The 14059-nt window shown below is 39.7% G+C and overlaps 1 protein-coding gene across 2 annotated transcripts in view; it reads right to left on the bottom strand.

The window, feature by feature from the left end:
• LOC110520081 (beta-1,3-galactosyltransferase 1-like) overlaps positions 1–14059 on the bottom strand; it is a 120492-nt gene that overhangs the window by 71812 nt on the left and 34621 nt on the right. Inside the window, exon 1 of one of the 2 annotated variants that reach the window (XM_090229740.1) lies at positions 8878–9277. The exons of the other annotated variant lie outside the window; for it this stretch is intronic. The gene's annotated coding sequence lies outside the window, so the exon portion shown is untranslated. Of the gene's footprint in view, positions 1–8877; positions 9278–14059 lie in introns of those variants that run through there. 2 annotated transcript variants of the gene reach the window in all.

Here is a 14059-nt window from a genome sequence, read left to right as displayed (position 1 = left end):
TGGACAAATCAAACATTTTCATCAAATTGTATGCGTAGAAGGCTTGACAGAAATGGTAGCAGAGGTGAAGGTTGAACTTCTGTTGCACACATATCCAGATGACGCTGTAGGTGTGTTCAAAAGGCATAAAGGCTTGCACTCCTTTTTTGTTTTTGATTTGTTTTTGGTTAGGCAAAGTGTTCCCATTTTGAACCATTTCATTTGTCTGAAAAGAGAAACTCTGCCTGTCTAGCCGACCGGGAGATCTGTGGCTCTAGTGTGCTTACTGCACTGGTCAATTGGATAGGTCAAATCACTGTGCCTACAGCTTCCATGACCCCAGGACCAGCAAAGTTTTAAACTAGTTTAAGTGAGATTTCAGAACTTTTAAAACACAGCAAATAGCTGCTGTTTTTATGAGTGAGTTCATGTCTAAGTTTTTATTCAGCACTTTCATCACTGTTTTTATTCAACACTATTACAAAACATAAAATGCATTTTTCCCTACTTACACTCGCGCTGCAATGAATGAGCAGCCAAGTGTATCGATAGCCATGCGTTTTTATTATTAGTAGCAGCTTGTCGTGTCTATTTTAATATTGAGGAATATTTCACTTTCTCTGGTCATAGGAACAACATTCATTTGTGCATGTGGCAGGTGGGATACTACTCGAGTTTCACCATCAGTTTGAAGACGATGTCCCTCTCTCTGGTTATTCTCACTGGAGGAATGGAAGGAAAGAGCAGGGACCGTGAGAGGGGGACCCTCTGCTGCTCTCTTCCTCCAGCCACTGAGACTAATGCCGTGTTCAAAACAACTGGGAACTTGGAAATTTCCAACTTCAAGACAACTAGGAAAAATCGTCAGGGTAAAATCAATTTGAACGGTCAATTTAACGAATTTAACGAAATTTAATGAAACTCTAGCATCTTTCTTGAGCTCCAACATTCCAACCTGAAGATTACTGACATTATGATTTGACTTTGTTTTTTTCCCATAGTTCTCAGTTGTCTTGAAAGCACCATGACCATCAGATACAGGTACCATCAGTCCAGTAAATTAAAAAAGCAAATTATTTGCAAATTATTAAAATTTATGCTCAGCTGTGCCTCACCAACTGAATTTTTTTTATTTTTATCAAAGCTTGAGTTTTGAAATATAATATGTTCTGAGAAGAACAATATTGTCAGACCAGGCACATACTGTAGCCAATTTGTTGTGATCCTGTTGATCTGTATTACTACTGTATTAGGCCTACCTCATTTCTACAGAACTGCTGTATTAGGTTAATGTAAAAAAAATATATATTAAGTAATGTTTTTAAACTAATCTGAGCGGTAGATCTCGGCTTGCTTTTTGACTGTGAAAGTGATCTTGACTCAGAAAAGGTTGGTGACCACTGTCGTAGAGGGTTAGAAACAGGAATGTGTTTTACATGGGTATCTTCACTGCAGAGCCACAGCTTGCCCAGCCAGTCACTTCCGAGAGGTACAGAGACTGAGAGAATTTAAGACACTCTGGAGACACTGTGCCTCTGAGAACTTGCATATGGTGAATAATTTATCGTGCATTCAACTGATGATTATTTATAAAATGCTGCCGTCTGTAGTTTTTCAGAACCTGTTTAATGAAATCATACTTCAAGGACAGTGACTCTGCAAAACAAGGACAGCAGCACCAGACTCATATCAGCTTTGGTCAATAGCTAATAGATACTGTACAGTATCAGTCAAAAGTTTGGACACACCAACTCATTCAAGGGTTTTTCTTTATTTTTCCTATTTTCTACATTGTAGAATAATAGTGTAGACATCAAAACTATGAAATAACACATATGGAATCATGTAGTAAACAAAAAATTATTAAATAAATCAAAATGTATTTTAGACTTTAGAGTCTTCAAAGTAGCCACGATTTGCCTTGATGATAGATTTGTACAGTCTTGACATTCTCTCTACCAGCTTCACCTGGAATGCTTTTCCAACAGTTTTGAAGGAGTTCCCACATAAGCTTAGCACTTCTTGGCTGCTTTTCCTGCGGTCCAACTCATCCCAAACCACCTCAATTGGGTTCAGGTCGGGTGATTGTGGAGGCCAGGTCATCTGATGCAGCACTCCATCACTCTCCTTCTTGGTCAAATAGCCCTTACGCAGCCTGAAGGTGTGTTGGGTCATTGTCCTGTTGAAAAACAAATGATTGTCCCACTAAGCGCAAACCAGATGGGATGGCGTATCGCTGCAGAATGCTGTGGTAGCCATACTGGTTAAGTGTGCTTGAATTCTAAAAGAAATCACAGGCAGTGTCCCCAGCAAAGCACCCCCACACCATAACACCTCCTCCTCCATGCTTCACGGTGGGAACCACACATGCAGAGATCATCCGTTCACCAACACCGTGTCTCACAAAGACACAGCGGTTGGAACCTAAAATCTCAAACTTTTTTAGTCCCATCCATTTTTAAATTTCAATAGTCCCATCAGTAGGGTAGAGAGAGGAAAAGGGGGAGAGAGGTATTTATGACTGTCATAAACCTACCCCCAGGCCAGCGCCATGACACCAGTCTCTGTTAGCTGAGATTTGAGGAAAGACTGACTGCGTCACTTCTTGTTTTTAAAAGAAACATTAATGTGTTGCAAATTCCAACTTGTTTGCATAGTCAACTTACACACACAGACACACGCACACTTAACACACCAGACATGCCACCGGGGGTCTTTTCACAGTCCCTAGAACAAATTCAAGGAAATGTACAGTATTATACAGAGCCATGAGTGCATGGAACTCCCATCTTATATAGCACAAGTGAACAGCAAACCTGGTTTAAAACAACAAATAAAGCAACAGCTCACGCCACAATGCCTCTCCCCCATGTGACCTACTTGTTGTGTGTCTGTACTGACATGTATGTGTAAATGATAGTTACACTGCATGTTAATGTTTTTAAATGTATGTACAGTGCCTTGCGAAAGTATTCGGCCCCCTTGAACTTTGCGACCTTTTGCCACATTTCAGGCTTCAAACATAAAGATATAAAACTGTATTTTTTTGTGAAGAATCAACAACAAGTGGGACACAATCATGAAGTGGAACGACATTTATTGGATATTTCAAACTCTTTTAACAAATCAAAAACTGAAAAATTGGGCATGCAAAATTATTCAGCCCCTTTACTTTCAGTGCAGCAAACTCTCTCCAGAAGTTCAGTGAGGATCTCTGAATGATCCAATGTTGACCTAAATGACTAATGATGATAAATACAATCCACCTGTGTGTAATCAAGTCTCCGTATAAATGCACCTGCACTGTGATAGTCTCAGAGGTCCGTTAAAAGCGCAGAGAGCATCATGAAGAACAAGGAACACACCAGGCAGGTCCGAGATACTGTTGTGAAGAAGTTTAAAGCCGGATTTGGATACAAAAAGATTTCCCAAGCTTTAAACATCCCAAGGAGCACTGTGCAAGCGATAATATTGAAATGGAAGGAGTATCAGACCACTGCAAATCTACCAAGACCTGGCCGTCCCTCTAAACTTTCAGCTCATACAAGGAGAAGACTGATCAGAGATGCAGCCAAGAGGCCCATGATCACTCTGGATGAACTGCAGAGATCTACAGCTGAGGTGGGAGACTCTGTCCATAGGACAACAAACAAGGACAACAAACAAGTATATTGCACAAATCTGGCCTTTATGGAAGAGTGGCAAGAAGAAAGCCATTTCTTAAAGATATCCATAAAAAGTGTAGTTTAAAGTTTGCCACAAGCCACCTGGGAGACACACCAAACATGTGGAAGAAGGTGCTCTGGTCAGATGAAACCAAAATTGAACTTTTTGGCAACAATGCAAAACGTTATGTTTGGCGTAAAAGCAACACAGCTGAACACACCATCCCCACTGTCAAACATGGTGGTGGCAGCATCATGGTTTGGGCCTGCTTTTCTTCAGCAGGGACAGGGAAGATGGTTAAAATTGATGGGAAGATGGATGGAGCCAAATACAGGACCATTCTGGAAGAAAACCTGATGGAGTCTGCAAAAGACCTGAGACTGGGACGGAGATTTGTCTTCCAACAAGACAATGATCCAAAACATAAAGCAAAATCTACAATGGAATGGTTCAAAAATAAACATATCCAGGTGTTAGAATGGCCAAGTCAAAGTCCAGACCTGAATCCAATCGAGAATCTGTGGAAAGAACTGAAAACTGCTGTTCACAAATGCTCTCCATCCAGCCTCACTGAGCTCGAGCTGTTTTGCAAGGAGGAATGGGAAAAAATGTCAGTCTCTCGATGTGCAAAACTGATAGAGACATACCCCAAGCGACTTACAGCTGTAATCGCAGCAAAAGGTGGCGCTACAAAGTATTAACTTAAGGGGGCTGAATAATTTTGCACGCCCAATTTTTCAGTTTTTGATTTGTTAAAAAAGTTTGAAATATCCAATAAATGTCGTTCCACTTCATGATTGTGTCCCACTTGTTGTTGATTCTTCACAAAAAAATACAGTTTTATATCTTTATGTTTGAAGCCTGAAATGTGGCAAAAGGTCGCAAAGTTCAAGGGGGCCGAATACTTTCGCAAGGCACTGTAAATTGTAGTCTTTTGTCTGTAATTTTGTTATGTGTCGGCTAATGGGGATCCTAACAAATCAAATCAGTAATCCACATCCCACCCTTGAACTAGAGTCATTCTTGAAGGCTTAGACTAAAGGACACATTTGTGGGAAACCAAGCTTTATCCACCCTCTAGCTACAAGGAGTCCCTGAGGCCTGTGTTAATGGTGCATCTTCTTAATTACCCTCTATAATTCAGACCCGATTGACTGGTGATATTGATTGATTAATTAAAATGAGGAGGGCTATGGTAAAAAGATCATTAATTTAGCAACTCCAATAGCTCCATTAGCTGAGCTTTACTGGGGCTTGAGGAGAACCACTGCCACACAAAACCCACCCCTTGCTCATTGGGCCACCTTTCAGTTGTCTTGGCACCATTGTCCAGACAATAGACACAGAGGGAATATGGCCATTTGTATACTGTAGGGCTCATCCTAAATTGACTTGAACAACAGATGTAAATCATGCACTGGTAGGAGATTTCCAAGCAACATTAGTCACTAGGATTCAACTCGTAACTAAACACATTGTGGATAATCAACATTTCTTCTGAGGAAATATTCCATTAATGACAATAATTAGATGCTGTAATTGCCCGTGGAATTTGAATATTGCTTTGAATGTTCTTCAAAATCCCTTTGCAAATATTGAATGTGGTGACCTTTTATCATCCTCTCTAGGATGAATTGATTACACTGAATTAAAATATTCATTCCTTAAAGGTCAAAGTTATTCATCAAAGTGTCATTGCTAGGCTTGAGTGACACACTAAGTGAGGCACTGGGGTTGATTTGTACTGAGCCTTACAAACAGGCTTCAGGGAGAAACTAAATATAAAGTGGTATACATTTCTTATTATTTATATTAGTAGGACTACAGTATATCATTTTGAAAAGTTACCACACATAAATATAAAACCTCATCTGTAGTCTTTGAAAAAAAAACAAGCGGTCAGTGAGGGGTCAAACAAAGATTATGATTTGATTATGATTTGTTCCAGGAGATTCACAGTATTTCACTGAAAATGAATGTAAATCAATTATTCCTTTTCCAGTGGACTAAAGAGCTACTTGCAGAAACTGGAAAATCAGAGCTCATTGTAGGTAGTATAGATCACAAGCTAAAAAGTATTTGATGTTGTTATTAATGCTAATAGTTTGTCATTTGAACAAACTCCAACATGATCCTCAGGCAGAATTTTTATTCATTCTTGAGAGAATTATCAGACCAGGGCTAATTCATCACAGACTAATTAGTCAGACTCTTCAACACAAACCCTGAGCATGATTATGTGTTTCTTCTTTCCCCAATACAAATAATGAATGTGCTATCACGTAATAGCTAAACGGTCACAAATTAATTGTCAAAGACCTTAAGGCTTAGGCAGACCATTGGTATATGAATTAGCAATGTAATTTATTATTATTGACACTAGGACTAACTACATTCACTCAGCAATTAACTCAGTTAATTAAAGACCAATGCACATTTGAAGGAATTTCAAAGACCCCTAGTACTAAATGCTCACCAAATAGCCTTTAACTCAATAATATGGATTCAATGTTTCAAGGTGGTATAACTGTGTGCAATGGGAGCAGGTCTGGTCAATGCCTAGTGGTAATTGCATTGCACTACCAAGTGAAGGGGAATAATGCATCTTGAATTTACACTGATGCCAGCATTATGAGAAACCTTTCCACTCTGTTGCATGGGTGCAATAGTGTCACGATTTGAAGGTCATCTCTGCATAAGCGTCTGTTCTTGTCCCATACTATACACTGTTCATCATCAGGCGATACTAAATCAAATTAGAAGGTAGATATCCCAAAGTCTAAGTTTGACTTATGAATAATTAAGAATAGATACAGCCGGTATTGTCCTTACGTCCAAATCTTTAATTGATACTGATTACAGACATGCTCTGTAATTGCTATACATAGTTTCATTTCCAACCGATGGCAGCATCTTACTTGTCTTTTACCCAATGTAAAATCTCAACGTATTGATGCATGCGTCTCTATGGGATATTAGTATTCTAAACCCCTTATATGTAGGAGAAAAGAACACATGGAATATTCTGTAACGAAACAGTGTTTCTGACCTGATTAAGATGTTTTCATGGTTGACAGCATTGACAGATACAGTTGAAGTCGGAAGTTTACATACACTTAGGTTGGAGTCATTAAAACTTGTTTTTCAACCACACCACAAATTTCTTGTTAACAAACTACAGTTTTGGCAAGTCAGATAGGGCATCTACTTCGTGCGTGACACAAGTAATTTTTCCAACAATTGTTTACAGACAGATTATTTCACTTAATAATTCACTGTATCACAATTCCAGTGGGTCAGAAGTTTACATACACTAAGTTGATTGTGCCTTCAAAAAGCTTGGAAAATTCCAAGAAATTATGTCATGGCTTTAGAAGCTTCTGATAGGCTAATTGACATAATTTGAGTCGATTGGAGGTGTTTCTGTGGATGTATTTAAAGGCCTACCTTCAAACTCAGTGCCTCTTTGCTTGACATCATTGGAAAATCAAAAGAAATCAGCCAAGACCTCCAAATTGTTTTAGACCTCCACAAGTCTGGTTCATCCTTGGGAGCAATTTCCAAATGCCTGAAGGTACCACGTTCATCTGTACAAACAATAGTACGCAAGTATAAACACCATGGGACCACGCAGCCGCCATACTGCTCAGGAAGGAGACGCGTTCTGTCTCCTAGTACTTTGGTGCGAAAAGTGCAAATCAATCCCAGAACAACAGCAAAGGACCTTGTGAAGATGCTGGAGGAAACCGGTACAAAAGTATCTATATCCACAGTAAAACAAGTCCTATATCGACATAACCTGAAAGGGCGCTCAGAAAGGAAGAAGCCACTGCTCCAAAACCGCCATAAAAAAGCCAGACTACGGTTTGCAAATGCACATGGGGACAAAGATCGTACTTTTTGGAGGAATGTCCTCTGGTCTGATGAAACAAAAATAGAACCATAATGACTGTCGTTATGTTTGGAGGAAAAAGGGTGACGCTTGCAAGCCAAAGAACACCATCCCAACCGTGAAGCACGGGGGTGGCAGCATCATGTTGTGGGAGTGCTTTGCTGCAGGAGGGACTGGTGCACTTCACAAAATAGATGGCATCATGAGGAGAGGGAAATTATGTGCATATATTAAAGCAACATCTCAAGACACCAAGTTAAAGCTTGGTTGCAAACGGGTCTTCCAATTGGACAATGACCCCAAGCATACTTCCAAAGTTGTGGCAAAATGGCTTAAGGACAACAAAGTCAAGGTATTGGAGTGGCCATCACAACGCCCTGACCGCAATCCTATAGAACATTTGTGGGCAGAACTGAAAAAGAGCAAGGAGGTCTACAAACCTGACTCAGTTACACCAGCTCTGTTAGGAGGAATGGCCAAATTCACCCAACTTATAGTGGGAAGACTGAGTCAGGTTTTGTGACCCCAGTTCAATCCTTTAAAGGCATGCTACCAAATACTAATTGAGTGTATGTAAACTTCTGACCCACTGGGAATGTGATGAAAGAAATAAAAGCTGAAATAAATCACTCTACTATTATTCTGACATTTCACATTCTTAAATAAAGTGGTGATCCTAACTGACAGGGATTTTTTGCTCTGATTAAATGTCAGGAATTGTGAAAAACGGAGTTTAAATGTATTTGGCTAAGTTGTATCTAAACTTCCGACTTCAACTGTATGTACATCAAATCCACTCATCAGTGTTTATATTTATTCACTTATCAATGGGTTTGACAATCCAGCTCAAGAGAATTCTAATGATTTAAGATGGATCTGTCGAAGGTCATGTGTTTACTCATGTCCTCATGAGGCCTGTTATCAATCTGTCCTCCCACATAACAAATATAATCATCAAGAGTTCCTGTGATGTTGTGCATTTCAACATACAGTGCATTCGGGAAAGTATTCAGACCCCTTGACTTTTTCCTTATCCTCTCTGATCTCCCAAACCCGGATCCGGTATCGTGACTACAGCCTCAAGCTCATTACCATAACGCAACGTTAACTATTCATGAAAATCGCAAATGAAATGAAATAAATATGCCATCTCTCAAGCTTAGCCTTTTGTAAACAACACTGTCATCTCAGATTTTCAAAATATGCTTCTCAACCATAGGAAAACAATAATCTGTGTAACAGTAGCTAGCTAGCGTAGCATTTAACGTTAGCATTAGCGTTAGCATCCAGCACGCAACATTTCAACAAAAACATAAAAGCCTTCAAATAAAATAATTTACCTTTGAAGAACTTCTGATGTTTTCAATGAGGATACTCTCAGTTAGATAGCAGATGCTCAGTTTTTCCAAAAATATTCTTTGTGTATTAGAAATAGCTCCGTTTTATACATCACATTTGGCTACCAAAAAAAAAACGAAAATTCAGTCCTCAAAACGCGAACTTTCTTCCAAATTAACTCCATAATATCGACTGAAAACATGGCAAACGTTGTTTAGAATCAAACATCAAGGTGTTTTTCACATATCTCTTCATTGATATATCGTTCTTGGACGCATGGTTTCTCCCCTATATCAAATGGAAAAGTACAAGCAGCTGGCAATTGCGCACCGAATTCCACGCAGGACACCAGGCGGACACTTGGAAAATGTAGTCTCTTATTGTCAATCTTCCAATGATATGCCTACAAATACGTCACAATGCTGCTAAGACCTTGGGGGAACGACAGAAAGTGTAGGCTCATTCCTTGCGCAATCACAGCCATATAAGGAGACAATGGAAAACAGAGCTAATTTCCTGGTTGACACATCATCTTGGTTTCGCCTGTAGAATGAGTTCTGGGGCACTTACAGACAATATCTTTGCAGATTCTGAAATTTCAGAGTGTTTTCTTTCAAAAACTGTCAAGAATATGCATAGTCGAGCATCTTTTCGTGACAAAATATCGCGCTTAAAACGGGAACGTTTTTTATCCAAAAATGAAATAGCGCCCCTAGAGATCCAACAGGTTATTTAGTTACGTTACAGCCTTATTATAAAATGGATTCAATCGTTTTTTCCCGTCATCAATCGACACACAATACCCCATAATGACAAAGCAAAAACAGTTTTTGTAAAGGTTTTGGCAAATTACAACATTTAAAAATATAAATATTACATTTACATATGTACGTTTAGACTCTTTACTCAGTACTTTGTTGAAGCACCTTTGGCAGCAATTACAGCTTTGAGTCTTTTTGGCTACGATGCTAAAGGCTTGGCGCACCTGTACTTGGGGAGTTTCTCCCATTATTCTCTGCAGATCCTCTCAAGCTCTGTCAGGTTTGCACAGCTATTTTGTTGTCCTGTTGGAAGGTGAACCTTCGCCCCAGTCTGAGGTCCTGAGCACTCTGGAGCAGGTTTTCATCAAGCATCTCTCTGTACTTTGCTCCGTGTATCTTTCCCTCGATCCTGACTAATCTCCCAGTCTCTGCCGCTGAAAAACATCCCCACAGTATGATGTTGCCAACACCATGCTTCATGGTGCCAGGTTTCCTCCAGACGTAACGCTTGGCATTCAGAACAAAAAAGTTCAAACATGGTTTCATCAGACCAGAGAATCATCCTCTTGTGGCATGTCTTGTGGGGTATGCATGGGTGTCCGAGCTGTGTGCCAGTAGTTTAGACAGACAGCTTGGTGCATTCAACATGTCAATACCTCTCATAAATAAAAGTAGAGATGAAGTCAATCTCTCCTCCACTTTAAGCCAGGAGAGATTGACATGCATATTATTAATATTAGCTCTCGGTGTACATCCAAGGGCCAGCCGTGCCGCCCTGTTCTGAGCCAATTGCAATTTTCCTAAGTCCTTTTTTTGTGGCACCTGACCACACGACTGAACAGTAGTCAAGGTGCGACAAAACTAGGGCCTGTAGGACCTGTCTTGTTGATAGTGTTGTTAAGAAGGCAGAGCATCGCTTTATTATAGACAGACTTCTCCCCATTTTAGCTTCTACTGCATCAATATGTTTTGACCATGACAGTTTACAATCTAGGGTTACTCCAAGCTGTTTAGTCATCTCAACTTTCTCAATTTCCACATTATTTATTACAAGATTTAGTTGAGGTTTAGGGTTTAGCGAGTGTTTTGTTCCAAATACAATGCTTTTAGTTGTAGAAATATTTAGGGCTAACTTATTCCTTGCCAACCACTCTGAAACTAACTGCAGCTCTTTGTTGAGTGTTGCAGTCATTTCAGTCACAGTAGTAGCTGACATGTATAGTGTTGAGTCATCCGCATACATAGACACTCTGGCTTTACTCAAAGTTAGTGGCATGTCGTTAGTAAAAATTGAAAAAAGTAAGGGGCCTAAACAGCTACCCTGGGGAATTCCTGATTGTAACTGTATTATATTGGATAGGCTTCGATTAAAGAACACCCTCTGTGTTCTGTTAGACAAGTAACTCTTTATCCAAATTATAGCAGGGGTGTAAAGCCATAACACATAAGTGTTTCCAGCAGCAGACTATGATCGATAATGTCAAAAGCTGCACTGAAGTCTAACAAGACAGCCCCCACAATGATTTTATCATCAATTTCTCTCAGCCGTTCATCAGTCAGTTGTGTAAGTGCTGTGCTTGTTGAGTGTCGTTCCCTATAAGCATGCTGGAATTCGTGTGTGTCAATTGGTTTACTGTGAAATAGCATTGTATCTGGTCAAACACAATTTTTTCCAGAAGTTTACTAAGGGTTGGTAACAGGCTGATTGGTTGGCTATTTGAACCAGTAAAAGGGGGCTTTACTGTTCTTGGGTAGTGGAATGACTTTAGCTTCCCTCCAGGCCTGAGGGCACACACATTCTAGTAGGCTTAAATTGAAGATGTGGCAAATAGAAGTGGCAATATCGTCTGCTATTATCCTCAGTAATTTTCCATCCAGATTGTCAGACCTTGTTGGCTTGTCACTGCTGACAACATTACGTTTTTCAGCTCTTCCACACTGACTTTACAGAACTCAAAAGTACAATTCTTGTCTTTCATAATTTGGTCCGATATACTTGGATGTGTAGTGTTACGTCCATCGTTAGAAGGAGACCAAGGCGCATTGAGGTAAGCGTACATCGTGCTTTATTAAGATGAACACCAACAAAAGAATACACGATCGTAACGTTCTGCAGGCTACCTATTTACTGTGCAAAAACAAGATCCCACAAACTCAGGTGGAAAACAGGCTGCCTAAGTATGATCCCCAATCAGAGACAACGATAGACAGCTGCCTCTGATTGGGAACCATACCCGGCCAACAAAGAAATAGAACACATAGATTTGCCCACCCAAGTCACACCCTGACGTAACCAAATAGAGAATAAAAAGGCTCTCTAAGGTCAGGGTGTGACATGTAGTGTCAGTGTTTGTTGCTGTCATGTCATCCCTAAGTTTGCTTATCTTGCCAATGAAAAAGTCATTAAAGTAGTTTGCAATATCAGTGGGCTTTGTGATGAATGAGCCATCTGATTCAATAAATGAAGGAGCCGAGTTGGCTTTCTTTCCCAACATGTAATTTAAGCTTTTTACTGTCATTCTTTATATCATTTGTCTTTGTTTCATAGTGTAGTTTCTTTTTTATTTAGTTTAGTCACATGATTTTTTAATTTGCAGTACGTTTGCCAATCAGTTGGGCTGACAATTTTTTCAATTCCTCATCAATCCAAGGGCCCATTTTCCTGAACCTGTTGCCATATTACTTCAACAGTATTTAACATTAGATCGTCTCTAAGCTTTACAGGAATGTGGTTCTGAATATAGACCGCAACACCGCCTCCGTTGGCATTTCTGTCTTTTCGGTAGATGTTATAACCAGGTATTGCTACTACTGTATCATCAAAGGTATTATCTAAGTGAGTTTCAGAGATAGTGTCACGTTCTGACCATCGTTCGTGTGTGTTTTCCTTGTTTTAGTGTTGGTCAGGACGTGAGCTGGGTGGGCATTCTATGTTGTGTGTCTGGTTTGTCTATTTCTATGTTTGGCCTGATATGGTTCTCAATCAGAGGCAGGTGTTAGTCATTGTCTCTGATTGGGAACCGTATTTAGGTAGCCTGTTTGGTGTTGGGTTTTGTGGATGATTGTTCCTGTCTCTGTGTTTGCACCAGATAGGACTGTTTAGGTTTTCACATTTCATTATTTTGTAGTTTATTCATGTATAGTTTTCCTTTATTAAACAAACATGAATCATCACAACGCTGCATTTTGGTCCGACTCTCCTTCACCTAAAGAAAACCGTTACAGATAGTCAGAATATGAATGTCATCTGTTACAAGCAAGTTATTGACTTCATGGACCTTGTTTCTTAGGCTACATATGTTAATATGGGCTATTTTTTAGCACATTGTTTTTAATGCTTTACTGTAACAAATCTCTTCTTCGTCTGAGGAAGAGTAGTCAAGATTGGACCAATATGCAGCGTGGTAAGTGTCTATGTAAATTTATTAGAACTGAACACACAAAACAAAATAACAAAGTGAATGAAAGTATCGAAACAGTCCTGTCAGGTGAAACAACACACTAAACAGAAAATAATCACCCACACCTCAAAATGGGAAAACAGGCTACCTAAGTATGGCTCTCAGAGACAGCTTGTCTATCGTTGTCTCTGAGAGCCATACTTAGGTAGCCTGTTTTTCACTTAAATTATTTACATTGTGTTTGCCCCTAAGATCATGTACATTTGATGCAGCATTATGACGACTCATTGTCACAATGGTAAGGATTAACTGAGCTGGTCTTGGATCATTTACCAGTCTTTGTTTCAACGCAGCCTTGAAATGCGTGGACAGAGTTCAGGAAGCATGATGATTTGGATGGACTCATGGATGGACTCATCATTCCTGTAGAGTATCTTCTGTTTCCAGAATGTGTCAAAGTTATCAATAAAAGTGACTCAAGCAGAGCTACAGTAGTCTTTTAGCCAGATGTGTTATGCCGGTAGTCTGCTGGATCTTTCACACCCGCGGCCCAACGATGCTACTGGACCTGAAATTATTGGCAGTTTTTTGGAGTCTTTATAATGCTAAATTCAGTTCTTTAAAATCGATTTTCAAATGTTTCAAGCTAGCCCTCCTGATGTTGATTTAACCCCACATGGACTACGACAGTGTCAGCTCACGGCATCTGTAGAACAGTCTTGTTACAGTGCCTTGCGAAAGTATTCGGCCCCCTTGAACTTTCCGACCTTTTGCCACATTTCAGGCTTCAAACATAAAGATATAAAACTGTATTATTTTGTGAAGAATCAACAACAAGTGGGACACAATCATGAAGTGGAACGACATTTATTGGATATTTCAAACTTTTTTAACAAATCAAAAACTGAAAAATTGGGTGTGCAAAATTATTCAGCCCCCTTAAGTTAATACTTTGTAGCGCCACCTTTTGCTGTGATTACAGCTGTAAGTCGCTTGGGGTATGTCTATCAGTTTTGCACATC

The sequence above is a fragment of the Oncorhynchus mykiss genome, chromosome 3 (genome assembly GCF_057628025.1).
Source record: "Oncorhynchus mykiss isolate SJ-2025 chromosome 3, ASM5762802v1, whole genome shotgun sequence".
NCBI lineage: Eukaryota > Metazoa > Chordata > Actinopteri > Salmoniformes > Salmonidae > Oncorhynchus > Oncorhynchus mykiss.
Note: the sequence above shows the minus strand (reverse complement) of the source record. Positions and strands in the feature narration are given on the sequence as shown.